We start from the raw sequence: 19,147 nt of genomic DNA, 5'->3' as shown, positions 1-19,147 counted from the left end.
TTATTATCACTTTATGTTTCTCACTGCTTAAAAGCAGTGGTGCGATGCTCCTCCGCCAAAGTGTAGGAGCCACACCTGCCCATGCATCTGTAAAAATGAAACTGAGTTCCTTGATCTTACACTTTACGTAGACCAGAACATACTACACACAAGAATTCATAGAAAGAGCACAGCGGCTAACTATTCTTTATGCCTCTAGCTATCATCCAAACCATACAATCGCAAACACCTCGAAAGGAGAATATCGATGAGTTTGCAGAAACTGTGGCTGACAAGAGGATTGTGATCACAAAGCCTTGGAAATCACTGATTGTCTCAGCAAGAGGGGCAATAATTGGATCACTGTGACCTAGACTAAAAACCACTACTCACATATAGATCGTAATTCCATAATGCATTAAAGCAATCCTAAGGAATCCACATCAACAATCCATTTCACAACCAAATATAATAACGGACATTACCATAATAAAAAAACTGTAAAGAAACATTGGTCCTTTCTTGTGAGCATCCCTACGATATCCAAAGCTATCTCAAACTCACCACAATTCAGCTTTAAACGCAGGGGCAATTCCTCCACTTGGGCAGAGCAGCGTCGCCCCACTGCTTTCTCGCAGTGCGAGAAGCAGAAACATAAAATGGTATTTTAAATACAGCAAAGCAGAGAGAAGAATCGTGACCCCTTCGCCTCCTCCCCTGCACGACCCCCTCTCCGTGCGACTCCCCACGGCCCTCCCCTACCCGCGAGTCATGCCGGCCGCATCTGCCTAAACAAGCTAGAAATCTCAGAGACAAACTATGTCCCTCTTTGCTTCGAGATTAAAAGATTGTGAAAATATTCCTTCAACAACCAACAGATTTTTACACTAGCTCTAACTGTTCAATATGCAAATTGGGGATGTTCAAAACAAATGAAGTCTCTGTTAATGACACTCTTATTAGATTTGAGATTTCATCAACTGCGAGGGTACAAATGTAATCTATCTCATCTCATGGCCTTGTAACCAACTTTATGTAGGGTGCACAATCAGACCCCTAAAAACAAGGATACAGGAACACAACCGTAATATCCACAAAAATGACCTGAAACAACCACTAGTAGAACATTTAAAAAAAACACCATCCACCCCACCCCAGCCCACTCAAACTTCTCTTTCTGTGGCTTGATGAAATTTAAAATCCTCTATCCCAGTCTTTAGGATTATTATTGTAGAACCCCTGTCCTGAGGAAGCCGCAGAAGAAAAGGCTGTAACGTGGTCACGTCGACACTTTTAAGGAGGAGTCATTGGATTTATAGTGATCTTTGGAACTGTGTCGTGTTACACTAGAGCTAGGCCAACTACAAGCCTTAAAGTCTTTCACTTCGACTACCTCTAAGTGTTTTGCCCAGAAGTATGAGGGGACACTAGTGAGAATACATTTTTTAGGGTTATTGTTATATGTTTTTTTGTTTGCTTTCCATTTGATGTACAATATATTGTGATATATGTCATTTGTTTGTCTTTTTCTTTGAATAGGCGGCATTGGTTGTGTGTGCTACAAACAGATTTTGATATATTCGTTGAGCATAATAATAATTGTGGTGAGGGTAATTAAATGTGCTCTACCCAAAAAAATTGCTTTATATTGTTTCCTTTATACCATTTTTTCATTGTATAAAACTACGTCCCATACCCAGGTATTAAAGGGTTATTTGGGTATACCCCTGTTGATTATGTTTGTTTTTCTTTTTTTGATAATTTACTTTATTGGATTTTTAAGAACACGAAAGTTAATTGGCAGCAGATCACTTATCATTGGAAGAGACATGACATTGTATACAGTCGACAAGGCACAGGCGGCCCAGCTGGGTTGGGTGTGGCAGTCCAGATAGTCATTACAGATATTCAAAATTAAACAGATCATCACATTGGTAGCAGATTAAACCATTTACCCCACACTTTACCGAATAAGTTGGTGCAGCCCCAGGCTTCAAAGAGAGATTCCTCCTGCATTCCACACCAATCCACTCCTCTCTTCCATTTCCGTACAGATGGCGCCTTAGCCTGAGACCAAAGCGCAGCTATATCCCTTTTCGCCACCGCTGTTCCCAGAAAGCGCCTGTCCGCCCTAGAGCCATCCAGGCTGTCGTACACCCCCAGCAGCAAGCGTCTCGGATCATTGGGGACCTCTCAACCCAGGGTCTGCTTAAGTTCGAGTTCAACCCCTCTCCCGAATGGCGCTAAAGCCGGACATCACCATACCATGTGATAGAAATCCGTTGGGGCAGAGCCACAGCGCGCGAATGCTGGGGAAGATCTCATATGGGCCCGGAATAGGTGCGCCGGAGTGAGGTAAGCTGCATGAAGGTAATAAAGTTGGAACAGGCGCAACTTGGAGGATGTGGTCAGGGTTTTGGGTGCCATAAGGGCATCACGCCAGTCCGCCTCTTCTAGGGGGCCCAACCATCCCTCCCATCGAGCCCTAAACCGGTCCAGTGATGTGGGACCAATGTTCACCAGTGACCGGTATATGCGGGACACTCCCCCCCTCCCCAGGTTCCCCATCATCATCTGAGCCTCCAGCGGGCTGAATTCCGGAAAAGAGGTAGGGGATAAAATGTGTGTATGGAGGGCGTGTCTGAGTTGTAGATATTTATAGAATTGGGAATGAAGAAGGGCGTAGCGTTGTTGCAGGTCAGCGAAGGAGCGAATGTGGTCTCCCACCCATACGTCTCCAAGCAACGAGATCCCAATGAGGTCCCAGCGGCGGAACCCCTGCAGGGACGAGACCTCTTTTAACCAGGCCCCATGCCAGAGCGGTGTTTGACAAGTGAGCTTCCGGTCCCACCGCACATGGCGTAGGGCTGTGCGCCAGGCCAGGAGCACCGTCTTATGTACAGGTGGTAGGGCCTGTGGCACCGGGCTGCCATATAAAAATGCCTGGAGCTGCGTGAAGTCCGTTGTAGTGAGTTCCACTCGGTGTGCTGGGTCGGACCAGCCGCCCGCAAACCAATTGTGGATCACGATAAGTCTCGTGGCTAAGTAGTAGAGGTGGAGATTAGTCACTCCCATGCCTCCATCGAAGGGGGGGATACGACAGTGCGCCAGGGATAAACGAGGCCTCCCTCCTCCCCAAAATGCAAAATGTACAGACAAAGGGGGAGAATCATCATTTTAAAGAGCGTACTTCTGCCCAGGGGGTTAAGGGGGATTGTCTGCCATTTCTTGAGGTCTGCCTTCATCCTGACGACTAAAGGCACGACATTCAAAGCCCACTTGAGCTCAGGCAGAAGGGTAACCCAGACGCCTAGATATTTGAACGATTGCCTCCTAAGGGGGATATCCGTCTGCCAGTCAAAGCAAGCTCGGGAGGAATGTAAAGGGACCAGGGTTGATTTCGCTGGGTTGAGGCGGAGTCCAGAGACTCGTTCGAAAGCGGAGAAGACCTCCAGACATCTGAGTCCAGAAATGTCCGGGTCTGCCAGATAGAGCAGGGCGTCGTCCGCGTAGAGGGCTATCTTATCAACCTGACTCGAGTCCCAGGCCCAACCCCGGAAGAGCGAGTCCTGCCGGATGAGCGCCGCCAGGGGCTCCATTGCCAGCACGAATAAGAGTGGTGAGAGCGGGCACCCCTGACGCGTGCCCCTCTGGATTGGGAATGTCTCGGAAAGCTTGGCGTTAATGAGAACACGGGCTCTGGGGTTAGTATAAAGGACCCTGATAAGGTGGCGGAAGGGGAGACCAAATCCCATCCTTTCCAGCAAATCTTCAAGGTATCCCCAGTCCACTGTATCAAAGGCCTTTTCAAAGTCGATGAAAAGCAACGCCAAATACGGGGTTAGGCGACTACGGTGGGCCATAGCTAGATGGAGGCGACAAATGCAGTGACGAGTGCCCCTAGCAGGCATCAACCCGCATTGGTCGGGATGGACCAAGTCCTGCAGAAGGGGCCGGAGTCTCTGGGCTATCACGGTAGCGAACTTCTTGATCTCCGTGTTAATAAGCGAGATTGGGCGGTAGTCCGCACAGTCCAGGGATGGATGTTGAGTCTTTGGAATGACCACTATAGTGGCCACATCAGATTCAGGTGGAAAGGATCCTGCCTCCGCCACATGATTGAATAGGTCCACTAAATGGGGAACCAGAATATCTCGAAAGGCCGCGTAGTACTCCTGGGGGTAGCCATCAGGGCCAGGCGTTTTACCAGGGTGTAACAGTGCAATGGCCTTGTGAAGTTCCTCCGGGGTGACGGGGTGGTCCTGAGCCTCTGCGGTCTCTCGGGGGAGACACGGCAGCCGAGCGCCGGTCCTCTCCAGCAACTCCGCCAGAAAAGCACCAGGGGGGCGAGCGGCATATAAGGTTGCGTAGTAATCAGCAAAGGTTTGCGCTATGGCTGAGGACCTCACCTGGTGGACCCGGGTATCCGAGCGGATTTCGGGAATAATGCGGTTGACTTTGGTATAGAACACTAGGTTGTGGAGGAGCTTGCCATTTTTATCACCCCACCCATAAATACATGCCACCGATGAACGTCAGAGCATTTTAGCGGATTCCAACGAGATCCGACGAAACTCCTTGCGGACCACTGCCAATTGCCGAGAGGAGTTTCCATGACCGTTAGTTAGCTGGGCTCTTTGCAGCTGCGCTACCTGGGATTCCAGCTGCACAAGCTGGGCTGTTTGTTCCAGCTGTTTCGCGTGGACTAGTCCCCTGGCCTTCCCCCGGACAACTGCCTTGCCGGCCTTCCACAGCGACCCCGGTGAGGGAACCGAGCCCGTATTAGTGGAGTAGTATTGACGCAGTTCCTGTCTGAGTGATTCCACTAGCACGGAGTCCTGCAGGAACCAGGCGTTCAGCCGCCAAGACGCCCGTGGACCCGTAGAGGAGGTCCCAAGACGAAGGGAAACGGGGGAGTGATCTGAGATCCCTCTGGGGAAGATCGTGGCCCCAGACACCAGTTGGCAGTCTGTGGCAGGCATCAGGAGGAGGCCTATACGGGAGTGAGTATGATGGGCCGCCGATGTGTGGGTATATTGCTCTTTACGGGGGTTCCATACCCTCCACACGTCACAAAGGCCCATGGCCGAAAACCAAGTCGAGCAGGCCCTCGCTGAGGCGAGATGGCCCCCCGAGGGGGTCCCCGTCGCACCACGCAGGGGTTGCAGGACGGCGTTGAAATCCCCCCGACTACCTTGAGACCCTGTGGAAAGGAGGAGAATACCAGCGTGAGGTGGCGAAGGGTGGAGGGCATGAGTGCAGGGGGAATGTAAATGCATAGGAGGTTCAAAGGGTGCCCCTCAATCGTTCCCGAGATGTCCACATAGCGGCCCTGTACATCAGTCTCGGTTTTAGACAGGATAAAAGGAAGTCCCTTTCTGAGTAAAATAGCCACCCCTCTGGAACCCCGTGCAAAACCAGAATGCCAGACCCTGTCAAATCCATATCGGGCTAGGAAGTTACATTGTGTACCCAGGAGGTGCGTCTCTTGGAGGAACAGGATGTCCGGCGTGTGGCGGTGAGCAGCGCGGAGGACGGCCGTGCGCTTGATTCGGTCAAGGAGGCCATTGACATTCCAGGAGAGAATGTGGATAGGCCTATTGAGGGTGTAGGTCATCTAGAGGAATGATGTGTGGAGGGGCGGATGCAGACGTGGGGCCGTGTCCAGCCTGGGGGAAGCACCCACCCAGGCCAGGGCCCAGGGAAGAGGGCATGGGAAGTTGTGATCTACTTGTCAACTGTGTAAACAACTAGGGGATCATGGCTACCAGTGAGAACATCGGACAGCGGCCTGTAGGCGGCTAAAAATAATAAACTGTTGGGGGACAACAGTCCCCCACCCCTCCCTTACCCCCCCAACTCCCCCCACCCTACACTTCTGAAGTGGAAGAATCTGTAGCCCCAAAAAACCCAAAACACTAACTACCCCACAAAGAGGTGATTCGCTAATCTAAAACGGTTAACAACAAACAATCAGGAGCATGGCTGAGATGGACCCCCCTCCATGTATACGGATGAATGCCCACAGCTGAAAAAACATATATAAAGTGGATAACGTAAGATTAATAGGATGAGACAGACCCGGGACTGCAATGGAAAGGCAAACCCTGACCGGGCCAACCAGTGGAGCCGGGTAGGTCCCCGCTCGTGGGGTCAGGAGCAGTCCTGCTGTATAGAGTCTTGAAGGGTGAAATGTGAGTTACATAATCTGCTGCACTAATCACACCCCATCCTCCCAACCCGAGCCATGGATCACGGGGCTCCCAGACAGGTCCGAGTCCTGACCCAACCCTCCGCAGAGTGTCATCCGGCTCGGGGACGCTACCCATATCGATCAGAGAAGAGGCCGAGGTGGGGGAGGAGGCTCTTTGGTTCGGAGCCGGAGTCAGAGAGCGCCGGGACTGCGCCTCCGTCGAATGGGGACTCCCTCTTTGGCGGTTGCCCTGTCTTCGAGATCCAGTTCGGCGCCGTTGGGCCTTGGGCGCATCCTGGCTTGGCTGCGTCGGTGTTCTTCAGGCAGGGATTATGTTTAGTTTTAAAATTGAAACAACATGCATGAGGTGGAAATTTAGAACTGTCACTTAGACAACAAGAGCGTGCCCCATTTCGAACTGTGGCCCAAAGCATCAATAATGACCCAGTGTGGCACTATTGGCTCTTAAACATCTATGTACTACGCTATTTGACTGCAAGGGTCACCAAGGCTGTTCCTGTAAAATGATTGACTAAGTTGACCATTGGGCTATTCTCAGTTCAATGCTTTGGACAAAATACCATTTGGCAAGACTTCATACATCAAATAATGATAACACAGATTCGGACAGCAGTTTCCCCAAGAGAACTTTATTTTACAATTATTCTCTTTTTGTCATCATCTTCCTCTTATGTATCTTTCTTTCGATGTTTCTTCTCATCATTCCTCTTTTTCTTTATACAGGTTTATACGTTAAATGACTAATTGAAACCTGGGAACAATAATGTCTTCTTTTAGAGGTACCTTCTAACTGTATTCTTTAACAATATCAAATTGACTCTTCTGCTATTCTGCCCCTTCCTTACCCCCTTAACAATAGGACTATCAACTCTATAATGTATTCTCCATTGATCCCAACGTACTCTCTACTGAATCTCAAACCGATTCTTCTGGTAGGCTGTCTCTCTGCATCACCCACAACAGAAGAATAATGAACTCTATAATGTTGCCTAATTAGGAGGACATCCCCTACATATTCACCTTAATATTTCTTCTCCCTCAATAACTCATTATTATTTTATTTTGTTAGTATTTTCATATTGTAATGAAATCACAATATGAAGGATAACATGACAATATTATGGCTCCTAAAACCACTCTAAGTACTTGATCCTATATCAGTACATCTCTATCAGAAGACCTGGCCACAGGATTAAAATTGGAAGATGACATAAGGACAAAATCTGAATCATGACTCTAGTACAAAGTGACATGTATTGTTTATTCGTTATATTCGTTTATTTTATGTACATATCCGGCATATTATTAATTGGCATGAGTAACAACATTTGCAGACACATATATATGATTCCAATACTGACAATATCTTAATCATGACACTAGTATTGAGTGACATGTATAGTTTATCTGTGACATTCATTTATCTTATGCACACATTCAACATAGTATTAATTGGCATGAGTAACACAAATTGATTATACAGATATGTGATTCCAATATGGGACCATTTCAAAAGGGCGCTCAGCTATTAGCCTTCTAAGATTAAGGACTTATACTGTTAGTCCCTTCTTTAATAAATATGATGCTCACACATCACAGTGACAACCACCAGTACGGATTAGCTGCGAGGGATTAGACTCTGGATGTGCTTTAACACAATGAACCATGCATGTAAGTATAACACCATGCACCACCTTTTGGCGCGCTCGCCCGTATCTATCACGCTCATTAGTGCAGCTAAAATTCCAATACGTTACTATTTAACAATATTGGACCTGCAATCTCTTAAACACCTGAATCTCGCTCACAGTAAAAACCTTGCTTGCTTGAGATTCAACTCACTATACACAAGTAACCGTAGCAGTCCTGTTATTTGCATTAACTCGACCTGGTCACTCTCCTGCATTGTCCTCGTGACTAACTGCCAGGACTGTGGTGTTGATGGCCCTAGGCCCACATGCTACAAAAGAATGACACAGACCCCTGAGGTATGGTTAGTAAACTCCCCAAAAACACGTGCACCCGGGCCCTTTTATTAACAGGGTCAGCTGGCCGGTGACGCCTGTGATGGGTGGGTGAATAGTGTGGGTTACAAGCAGGCAGAACACTAGAACATGTCCATCCAGACACTATATCCCTCCCAAACTTTAATGAAAAAGAAACAAACAAGAGTCCAAACTATGAAGAAGACAAAACAACAATAAACCGCACCACTGAGTCTCTTCAGGCGATCTACTGGGAGGTGTTGGAGTTCTGGACCACACAGTCAGGAAGCTTTAACCCCTTCCATGCTTCTGTCAGCCAACGGCCGTCGCGAGCACTACCTCCGTAGTGCTACGCACGTCCGTTGGCCGACGCGGCCCCACCCACTGCGCCGCGGTTGAGCGGTTAATCCACGTCAGTGACGGTTCAGACCGGCCTGGTCTCACAAAGTTGGAGTCTATTTTCAGAGTTGAAATATCTCACAAAGTTCAAATATAGGTGCATCCGGAGCGGTGGTGGAGTCCACTCTGGAAATCTCGTGGGCACTCAGGTTCCGGTGGACCACAAACCTATAGCTGTTGGGGATGATCCTGGTGTATGAGGCCTGTCCTTGGAGGCGACGTGCTTGATAGTCTTTCCGGCTTCTGACAGCTGAGCAACTAGGTGTTCTCGCCGTCAGGACTCAGGTTCTATGCCTTCCTCCGATGGTCTTGGTGTGACCAGTCTTCCACTGTGAACTCCATGCTTCCTGTGCCTGTTGTGTAGCTGCTGCCGACGCATCTCTCCTATTCGGATTCCCCTCTCACAGGAACTCCGTCAAGGCCCTTGCCCCTGGATTGCCACGTGACCGCGTGGGCTGTGCGGGCCTTTCGTAGGCCACACTGAGGGGTTGCTGCAGATCTCCCAACAGGGCCAAGGCCAAGCCTTGTGTAACCCCAAGGGTGGATATTCCAATGGTCGGGTGCAGAGGCTTCAGGGCCAGCTGCCCACGATGGGGGAGTGGTGCTTCAGGTAAAAGCCACAGCAGTCTTCCTTGCACTGCGGACCTTGTTGGTGGACAACGTCCAGGTTTCAGTGCTGTGATGCACTTCTACTTTCCTCTTCACTGGAACAGGAGTCGGTGGCTCTCTTTAATCTGACGGACTGCTTACAGGCACCTCGGGGCATGGGTTGATGCCGGCACTAGTAGGTGTGCACACTGCTTTTCAAACGGGGCTTTGTTGCGCTCTTCTTGCCATCACATCTCCTCCATGACAGCACTGCTGTAGGTCGCGTGCATCTTCATGGGAAGATAGGGAATCCCGCAGACGACTGCAGCTGAAAACAGAATTCTCGCCCCACGCAGGCATTGGCAATGTGGGGCGAGAATACTGGCAATGTGGGGCGGTCACTCGGTGGAATGGTGGCACTTCACCCCCTGCTTCTCTCGCTGCTTCTCTCGCTGCTGGACCGGTCTGTATGGCGGGGCTGCAGCAGATCAGCATGCGGGCGGATGCAGGAGTAAATATCTGTGGACGCGTATCCAGGAGTGCCACGGCCCCGGTGCTCTGGTCGCTTCAGCAGTGGGTGCGAGGGTGCTTTAGATACATGCTATGCCTCTCCCACCACAACACACTGGAGGACTGCTATCATTGTATGCGTGGTGATCGACCCGCTCGTCGCAAATGTGGTATTGTGGTCCCTAGGCCTATATGCTACAAAAGGATGACACAGACCTCTTAGGTATGGTTAGTAAACTTCCCCGAGCACGTGACGCCGGTGATGGGTGGGTGAATAGTGTGGGTTACAAGCTGGGGGAACACTAGAATGTGTCCAGCCGGACACTACAAGGACCATTTCTTTCCGAGCATTAAGCACAACACATTAGACCATAAGAGTCGCTTTTACATCTAGACCACTAGAGTGATTTTCTTACTAAAAAATTTACCTGTATACATTAAAGGCGATACATGTCATATTTTCTTAGACTTATTTTCATCACTTTATGATATTAATGCTATTTGAACGGAAAGCTATTTCCAAACGACAATGCGCAATGTATTATGCTTTCCTTCTACTTCAAGTCCAACTCTTCTGCTAAATAAAATTGTTCAAGGAAGCTATGTGCAATCCTTTGAGAACGAAGATGCTTTAAGTACTATATGAGGTAATTTTTGGTTCCTTATGACTTGTCTTGAAAAATCTTTATAAAAAACTATCACTTACTTACATATTCACGCTAAAGCATGAATAATCAAGTACTATTACAAATCTAGATCTGAGTACTGAGCCTAATCAATTGCTCAACATACCTCGCCAAAACAAATGTTGCATGGAATATGTATTTAACGTCTCCCTTGTTATATTGTGCACCCAGAACCCGTATTGAAACCTTACAGTTGCCAGCACTTTTATTGCACTATTTTTCTTTTCCTTGTGATCTAATAACTAAGTCGTAGTACTCTGTGACCTAACATGTTTGACACTAACTCCTGTAGCACCAATATGTCTAATTATTGTCATTGTGGTTAATGTACCATTCTTTAGATATCAACTTATTAATCACTGGGGATACTTACTTTCCTAAGATTGGAAAGAGATTTATCCCTGCACTGTTGTATGCAGACGATGCCGTCTTAATGGCTCGTACTCCTATGGCCCTACAAAAAATGATAACATCTTTTAATCAGTTCATGCTCAACCTTGACTCAAAAATAAACTGCAGTAAGACTTTTTCCATGAATTGTGGCACACGCACTAAAAAACAAATGAAATCGATGTATATAAATAACGCCCCTTTAGAAAGAACATCCACTTTCCCTTACCTTGGAATCTTGTTCCACGAAACTGGTTCCTGGACAAGTGCGGTGAAGGCAAGAACGCTTCTGTTTTCAAAGACAATTATGGCACTGAAGAGTTTCACACGAAAACTGGGAATGAAACCAATCAGGGAAATTTTAACTATTTATAATGCAACGTGTGTATCTGTGGCATTGTATGGAGCTGGACTCTGGGGCTATTCCAATACAAAAGCAATCCAAACAGTTGAAAATAAATTTTTAAGGCACATCTTATCATTACCAGAAAGTACAGTGACTCTTATTTGCCATGACGAGTTAGGGTTGCCGTACATTACAGACACAATTAGAGTACAACCCATTCTCCTATGGCACAGAGTCTGGACTGTGAACGAATGCGTTCTAAATCGTGCCATATTACAGGATGTTTTAAAACTGGGGAGAGTAAACGGAGTCGAATGGCTAAACTATATTAAAACATTCCTGAAGGAAATAGGCCGTTCGCAATACTATGACCCGTCTTCCATGGTACACATCCCCAGAAAAATACTGAAAAAACTCTGTATGGACTGCCTTAGAGATAAAAGACAGCTTGAAGAAATTAAGAAAAACTCTGTCATTTCCCATCAGTTAATTTTAATAAATGATAAATTACAGCCATACCTAAGCTTACATATGCCTAATTATGACAGATTCTTTTTAACACGTTTTAGAGTTAATATTGTTTTTAGATTATTTACCTTCCCTGAAATGAACTTGTGGTCCACGGAATTGCCTGCATGCCCTTGCGATGAAAAATCCGTACAATCTAACATTCATGTTTTATTTTTCTGTAAATTCTATACATTGCCCCGTAGAAAATTGATTGTCCCTATTTTAAAGGAGATGAATTTGCGTAGATGTCGCCCAGCGTTTTTAGAATTGCAAAAAATGGACAATGTTTTTACTGTTGCCTCGTTATCTGAATATTTTAAACAGGTTTTTAAATATAGGAAATCTATTTGTTTAAACGAATCGTAACAGTGTAAATACTATGTATTATATTTATATCTTCTTTTTGATTGCTGCACCATTGTAAATGAAATGTGATTTTCTGTTGCTTTTATGGTTATGCTTTTTAACCGAATAAAGTACTTTTTGATATTTGATCACTGGGGATACTATTGCTTAGTGGGTTCAAGGAATTGTATTCAATTTGCACCTTGTGGAGGCACATTTAATTGTATTAGAACCCCTTGATTGAGGATATCCATCATATCTTTGCTGCCTTGAGAAAGCCCCAGGCCAAAGGGCTAATAGGGGGTGAAACACATGTCGTCTGCCCATAAAATCACCAAACTATTGAAAAACACTATGAATATGATGAAAACCTGTATTTAATAGTAAAAAGAGCAATGCCACAAATAAAACAGGATTCAGTGTGTTTTTTTGCATGCTATGTCAGTATGATGATACTAACAAATATATATACAAACAATATCTTAAATTAAAAATTCAACACCAATACAAACACAGCGAGAGTGACCCAGCTGTGTTTCTTTACCCTCCTCTGCAGGAATACTGAGAACAGTGAGAGCCTCCTGCACCAAAGCAAGCATGTCCCTGCAAATGCCCTCTCAGTCAATTACAAATCCTCTTTCAAGTGCTTCAGAAATGTTATGCCGCACAACTTAACCAAATCATTTCCCCCCAAGTGCATGAGTAGCATGCCCAGGCACCTCCTTTGGGAAACTAGGTTCGCTAAGTGTTAGAAATGGGGGCCTCTAGTTGGCATAGGTAGGTACCTTTGTCCAAATAAGGGCCCTTGCTTCTAGTCAGGGTAAGGGGGATACACTCCTAAAATAACCCCTGCTCACCCTCTTAGTAGCTTAGCATGAGCAGACACGCTTCTCTCAGAGGCTGTGTGTAAAGCATATGTAAATACATACATTTACACAATGAAAACACTACAAATGGACACCACACCAGTATAGAAAATAAGTAATCTTTATGTAAACCAAAACAAGACCAAACGACAAAAATCCACTATACAGTATCGAAAATATTCTTAAAAATAGGTTATTCACTCAAATAAAGCTAGCGGCAACAAATAACGCCACCTGGTGTTATTACGACGTTGTGACAGAAGAATATCCCAAAGAACAGCGCAAACGCGAGGTGCGCGGCGTCGGACCAGGAGTCAAGCACAAAGAACAGTACCTTGGAATTGATGATAGCAAAGAAGGTGCAAGGCGTCGGGGAGGTGAAGCTTCGTTGGCGCCTGCGGCGTCTGTCCCTGACGACCCATGGGGAAGTGATGCCTCAGTTCCTTACTGCAGCGCAAGGGAGCTGAGACGTCAGTTGCTACTGTGTTGGGGAGGTGATGTAATGAATGGCGGTGAAGCGTCTGTTCCTTACGAGGGTACGATGTCGATGGATTTAGGAGTCACCCACGTCTAAGATCAGCTCTGCGTTGATAAAGCAACGGCGTCGTGGAAGTCGGGGCTGCGGTGCAAGAAGGGACGGTGCGTCTCAGATGTCACAAAAGGTGTCCTCGGCTCCGGTGCAGGCAGCGGCCTCGATGACGGCTTCGGACTTGATGCGGCATGGCGTCAGCAGGCGTCGGGCCGACCGTGCAAGTCGGGGCGGTGAGTCGTTCTCTTCAAGAGCGGTTCCCACTGCTTCGGTGCATGTTACAGGGCAAAGGAAAAGGTTTGGGTCCTATCTCTGAACTGGCTTGGACCACTGCAATATACTAAACAGAGCAAGTAGCCAGACAGATTTACTTTCGACACTTTGAATCACACCCAGCCTATCAGTTCTGGGGGATCAGTGCAGGTTACGGCGTCGCTCGCCGGCATCAGTGTTGCTATTTTCTTCTATAGCAGCTCAAACAGCAGTTCCAGATGCAGATAGACAGAAGTGGTGAAGTCTCTGTGTCCCTGAGACTTCAGAACAGGAGGCAAGCTCATTTTCAAGCCCTTGGAGATCTTCCTCAGGATGACAAAGCAAACAGCAACATTCTTTTCTCCTTTCCTTTGCAGCAAGCAGCCATTGCAGAGCAACTCCAGACACCAAACAGCACAGGAGCAGTATTCCTCCTCAGCTTATCCGGCTCTTCTCCTTGACAAAGGTTCCTCTTGATTTCCCAGAAGTGATCTAATAGTCTGGGGTCTGGGCCCCTCTTTCTATACAACAAAATCCTTTGTTCTCTGAAGGCATAGAGAGTCTTTACCTGCCAAAACCAGTTCTGTCCTCACTGGTGCAGCTTCCTGGCAGGAGGTGGAGGCAGCTTTGTTGAAGGCATACCAAGCCCATTCAGGTGAAAATTAAATCTCCTCCCCCCTACTCTGAATGCAGCCCAGGTCCATTCAGCCCAGCCCTGACTCATCAGACTTCTGGAGCCACAGCCCCTCTCCAGCCCCTGTCATTCAAAAGCCAGTCAAGCAATACACAAACCTAGCAGAGGCACACTGGATGGTTAGGCAAGAAAATACCTACTTTCTAAAAGTGGTATTTTCTTTTTCTTATGTATTGTTTTTAAAATGTTTTTTTTGATTTCATTGACAATCATACATATAGCATTGAATGATACATTTTCAAGTTACTCATACCATTACATATTATACAGGGGTCAGCATTGCATATACATTAATTAATCACTTATCTGTCTGTATTTCTGTGCATTTCTAACTCCACCATAGGGGATATGCATATGTCTCCACAATACATATTCCATTTGGACCATTTCCTGTCCCATTTTTTGGGGCAGCCCCGGGCTTTCTGTCTCCGCCATCATGCACCTATCCAATTCTTTCACCCATACAAAAGTGGAGGGTGGAGTTGCTCCCTCCCAACCCCTCACCAGTTCCCGCTTAACTACTGTGTAAACCAGTGTCACTAACTGTTGTTCGATGTCAGTGAGGTCAGTTGCTGCCCAGATGTTTAGTAGCCCCAGTTGCAGTGTCAAGACCACCTCCTTTCCCAATGCTGTCTGTAAGTGGTTTGTGGCTTCTTCCCATAAGTGACGGATAGCTGGCCAGTCCCAGATAGTGTGATAGAAGGTGGCTTGTTGTCGGCAACCTCTCAAGCAGAGGTCATCAGGTCTAGCTCCCATTTAAGCCAGGTTTTCCCTGTCATATATGATCGGTGGAGGATCCTAAGCTGTATCAGTCTAAATCGAAGTGTCATGGCTGCTTCTCATGGGGAAATAAGAGCCAGGCGCCAATCTTTATCATCAATCGGACCCAAGTCTCCCGGCCACTGCTCCCTAAGTTTACTAAAGGTGTCGGGCAGATTATTGCTGAGTTTTTTATATGTCAGAGATATAGCTTTGGAGTGTAGCGGCCCATCTAACAAGCGGTCCTCTAATGGTGATGTAAAGTATGGTGTGTCTGTAAAGTATGGAAAGGCCGCCTGGAGAGAGTGTCATATTTTCAGGTATCTGAATACCTCCCCTTGAGTCATTTGGTGTTGTCTCTGGAGTTCCTCAAACGTGAGTATGGAACCCTTCTTTACCAAATCCTTTACTGCTGAAATTCCAATCATATCCCATTTGTCGAACCCAGGTTGATAACACAGCATGCCCAGTCTCTGGGCGTACCACAGCGGCGTCGCCTTGGTGAGAGTATCTATCCAATCTAGGCGAGAGTTTACTGTGTGCCAAATTACCAGTGTGTGCGAGGTGGGCCCAAAATATCTCTTTTTCCTATTGCGCGAATATAAGGCCGGCAAATAACCGAAGCGGTCCGTTTAGTAACTCTCCAGAGCATATGCCGGGTTCGTAGTGGGCATATACATACAATGATTTACAGCCACTAGTTGTGCAGCCCAGTAGTAGAGCTGAAGGTCCGTTAATGCTATGCTTCCGTCGTACCAACCTTTTGTTAACTTCTTCATCGCCACCCTGGGGGCCCTACCATCTCACAGCAGCGTTCGGATCTCACTCTCCACTGCTATAAAATATGAATCTGGGATTTGATTAGGACTGTTCTGAAGGATATATAAAAAACACGGAAGAGCCAGCATTTTGACGAGGGCAGCGCGGCCTACTAGGGAGACAGGCAAGGACCGCCAGTGCTTCACATCTGCTCGTAGCCTAGTAAGCGGGAGCGCCAAGTTCGAATTATAGAAAAGAACCGGGTCTGATGTGACAAAAAACTCCCAAATACCTGAATCTGTCTCTGGCCACTTCTATCGTACAATTTACTGGAAGTCGAGGTACCTGTCCCCGGAGCACAAAACAGCACTGACTTGCTCCAATTGATCGCATTTCCAGAGTATTTCCCCAAATTTGTGAATATGTTCTGCGTGTATGGATTTATAGGGGGAAGCAAGGTACAATAGTATGCCGTTGACATACAAGGATATCCGATCTTCTAGGTCCTCCGCCCACTGCAGCCCTCGCACCATCACGTCGCGACACACACACGCCACCAGGGGCTCCAATATGAGGGAGAATATCAGTGGGGACAAAGGACACCCCTGTCTAGTGCCCCTTCTCAGCGTGAGACGTGTATTTACTAACTCTTACTTGTCCCTGTATATCGATATACAGTAATTTTACCCAACCTATAAACTTGGGGCCCAATCTCACCTTTCCGAGAACTTCAAATAAGTATGGCCATTCTATAAAGTCGAATGCCATTGAGGCATCCAAGGACAACACCGCTGCGTCTTCCTCCAGAAATTCCCTACGAGCCATTACATTATGTAGACGGCATATGTTAAGAGCCGTATTTCTCCCCGGCATAAAACCGAATTGATCAGAGTGTACCAGGGAAGAGATTACTGCCATGATTCGATTGGCCAGAGCTTTTGTTTGGATTTTGGCTTCTACATTGATCAACGATATAGGCCTATATGAGCCACAACAGTCTACAGGCTTCCCGAGCTTATGGATAACCGCAATAGTAGTCAGACGTTGATCTGCAGGCAACCATCCCCTCTCGTAGCTTTCCTCATACATAGCTCACAGATGTGGAACTACCTGAGAGGCCACGACCTTTAAAAACTCAATGGGAGTTCCGTTTGGCCCCATTGCTTTTCCCGAATTAATCTGACCGATGGCCTTTTGAATGTCCTCATCGGTCAGGTCTTCATCTAAGGTGTCTCTGTCTAGTTCCAAGAGGGTCGGCACATTGCTATCTAGGAGGAGCTGGCGCGAGTCTTCTGCCGTGTACGTGGTAGAAGGGGAATATACCTTCTCTAAGTTGTCTGCGAATGCCTTCGCTATGTCCCTAGGGTGTGTGATTATCTCGCCTCCTGGACGGGTCAGATTAGGCACCCATCTTGCACCCTGCTCCTGTCTCTCTAACCAAGCCAGGGTTTTGCCAGCCCTGTCTCCCAATTCGTATAGTCTGTGCTGAGTACTGCGGTGTTTGGCCATCATGTGCTTTCTAGTCTTGTTTTAGTGTTAGTCTATGATAGGTGTCGTCTGAGGGATCATTCGTGTGTTCCAATTCCAGCTTTTTTGAGTTCCTCTTCCACCTGGACTAATACCCGGTGCTTCCTTTGGATATACCCAGTTTTTCAGGACAAGGCTTGCCCCTTCAATACCACTTTGTATTCCTCCCATATGGTTTGCGCTGAGTCAACCAAGCCCAGATTTTCTTTGCAGTAGTTCCCTGTTTGTGTGCATAGTTCCTCTTTTATGTCAGGTATGGTCAGGAGCCACGGGTTAAGGATGATGGCCGTGCGTGTCTGTCGCTCCCAATGTGTGAATTCAATCCTAACTGGGAAGTGATCCGATTTACCCTCAGGCAGGACCTGAGGATGCCTAAAACTTCCAGGCGAAGCTTTGTATACGTTAAAAATAATCAATATGTGATAGACTGCTGTGTACATTAGAGAAATACGTGTATGATGTGCCCATCGGTTGTAGCGCTCGCCCTACGTCAGTCAGCCCCATTGCTCTGGTGAATTCTGCCATAAGCCCGTTCGGCCTCGCTCCCCGCCATGGTGGATGCCTGTCAGTTGTATCATCCATTGTCATGTTATAATCTCCACTCATAATTAAGGAGCCTGTCAATATATTACCTAGGTCTGCCAGCGACGTCTTACCTAACGCTGGCGGCAGGTATGAAAACAAGTTATTTACCTGTAACTTTGGTTCCCCAGTATTGGTAACTTTCATAGATTCCCATGCTTTGTATCATTCCCCGTCGTTGGAATGGGAGCCTTGGTAAATAAAAACATATCATAACCATAGGTACAAAAGAGAAATTCAGGCCTAGGCCTCATCTCATTTTGTAGCATATCAACCTCTTTGTGTAAAAGAGCTCAAACTTTCTGCAACAACCAATCAGAATAGCCTCACCCCATAGAACCTTCCTGAGAGAGCCTCAGAGCCTCAGATTTTTGTAGCCGTTGTGCAAACAGCCACTATCCTTGTAAAAAGGCTGAGCTTTCCCAGGGGAGGAGGGTGGGCGCATGGGAATCTATGAAAGTTACCAATACTGGGGAACCAAAGTTACAGGTAAGTAACTTGTTTTCTTACCCCAGTATTGGAACTTTCATATATTCCCATGCTTTGTATCAGAGTAGCTAGCAGTAAGCCATAAAAGCACATTTTGTTACATGAATCTCATGACATGACAATAGAGCTATGCCCCTAGGAAACAAATCATAAAATGTTACCATAAAAAGAACATAATAGCTGATACAAAATGTGATATACAGGAAGGAGGGATTGTAGGGAAAGCTCACTTCTCATTGAAAAAGATTCCTGAGGACTGCTTGACCAACAGCAGCGTCATCCTTCACTGTAGACTCTAGGCAGTAGTGTCTTGTGAAGGTATGTGTACTGCTCCACGTTGTTGCCCTGTAGATGTCCTTTATAGGGACTCCAGAAAATAGAGCCACCGAAGATGCCACTGATCTTGTTGAATGGGCTCGGACTTTCATTTCAAGTGGTTGGCTGCTCCTTGATGGCAGAACTAAATAGCACTGGAGATCCAGCGGGAAATGCTGGCCTTGGTTAGCAGAAAGCCCTTCCGCGGGGCGCTGTAAGACACGAACAGTTGTTAGGATTTCCTAAAAGATTTCGTGCTCTCTAAATAGAACTTTAAACACCGTTGAACGTCCAAAGAATGCAAGGATCTTTCTGCTGGAGAAGTAGGACGCGGAAAGAATGACTTTAAAATTAATGGTTCATTCAGATGGAATTCAGATTGGGATGAACCTTGGATTTGTTCGAAGGATCATGACATCCCGC

The 19,147-nt window shown here is 46.8% G+C and overlaps 1 protein-coding gene across 6 annotated transcripts in view; it reads right to left on the bottom strand.

Annotated features, from left to right (window-relative positions):
* LOC144826666 (mucosa-associated lymphoid tissue lymphoma translocation protein 1-like) overlaps positions 1 to 19,147 on the bottom strand; it is a 1,784,778-nt gene that overhangs the window by 1,670,739 nt on the left and 94,892 nt on the right. For 4 of the 6 annotated variants that reach the window (XM_078685246.1, XM_078685243.1, XM_078685250.1 and 1 more), the window contains exons 3-4: positions 10,981 to 11,085; positions 10,735 to 10,815 (exon numbers count right to left, since the gene is read on the bottom strand). The exons of 1 other annotated variant lie outside the window; for it this stretch is intronic. The gene's annotated coding sequence lies outside the window, so the exon portion shown is untranslated. The remainder of the gene's footprint in view (positions 1 to 10,734; positions 10,816 to 10,980; positions 11,086 to 19,147) is intronic. One more of the 6 variants, XM_078685249.1, reaches the window with a different exon arrangement.

The sequence above is a fragment of the Lissotriton helveticus genome, chromosome 3_2 (genome assembly GCF_964261635.1).
Source record: "Lissotriton helveticus chromosome 3_2, aLisHel1.1, whole genome shotgun sequence".
NCBI lineage: Eukaryota > Metazoa > Chordata > Amphibia > Caudata > Salamandridae > Lissotriton > Lissotriton helveticus.
Note: the sequence above shows the minus strand (reverse complement) of the source record. Positions and strands in the feature narration are given on the sequence as shown.